The sequence below is a fragment of the Crocuta crocuta genome, unplaced genomic scaffold, assembly GCF_008692635.1.
Source record: "Crocuta crocuta isolate KB4526 unplaced genomic scaffold, BGI_CrCroc_1.0 scaffold394, whole genome shotgun sequence".
Classification (NCBI taxonomy): Eukaryota; Metazoa; Chordata; class Mammalia; order Carnivora; family Hyaenidae; genus Crocuta; species Crocuta crocuta.
The window spans coordinates 777,798-778,140 of record NW_027531920.1 but is presented as its reverse complement, the minus strand read 5'-3'; the positions used below and the strand labels follow the sequence as shown (position 1 = coordinate 778,140).

Below are 343 nucleotides of genomic sequence, written 5' to 3'. Positions count from 1 at the left end.
CCCCTTAGTGGTTTTTTTTTTGAGAGGGACAGAGAGCAGGAGCAGGGGAGCGGGAGAGAAGGGGACAGAGGATCTGAAGCAGGGGCTCGAACTCATGAACTGTGAGATCATGACCTGAGCCAAAGGGAGATGCTTAACTGACTGGACCACTCAGGTGCCCCAACAATAACAATTTGTAATAAATAGGACAATAATCAAATTTAGTAGTAGCTCTAAATTTAGTGCTAATTTAGTACTTCTGAAACTTTCTGTGCCCTCTAAAATTTTAGCTAATCAATAAGAGACCCCAGAAGCTGAAATAAATAAAGGATTCTGGATCTCTGGGTCATGTTATCATCTCAGC

The 343-nt window shown here is 42.3% G+C and overlaps 1 protein-coding gene across 1 annotated transcript in view; it reads left to right on the top strand.

The window, feature by feature from the left end:
- TEX11 (testis expressed 11) overlaps window positions 1-343 on the top strand; it is a gene marked incomplete at its 5' end in the record, with an annotated part of 187,803 nt that overhangs the window by 50,296 nt on the left and 137,164 nt on the right. The gene's annotated exons all lie outside the window — the stretch shown is intronic.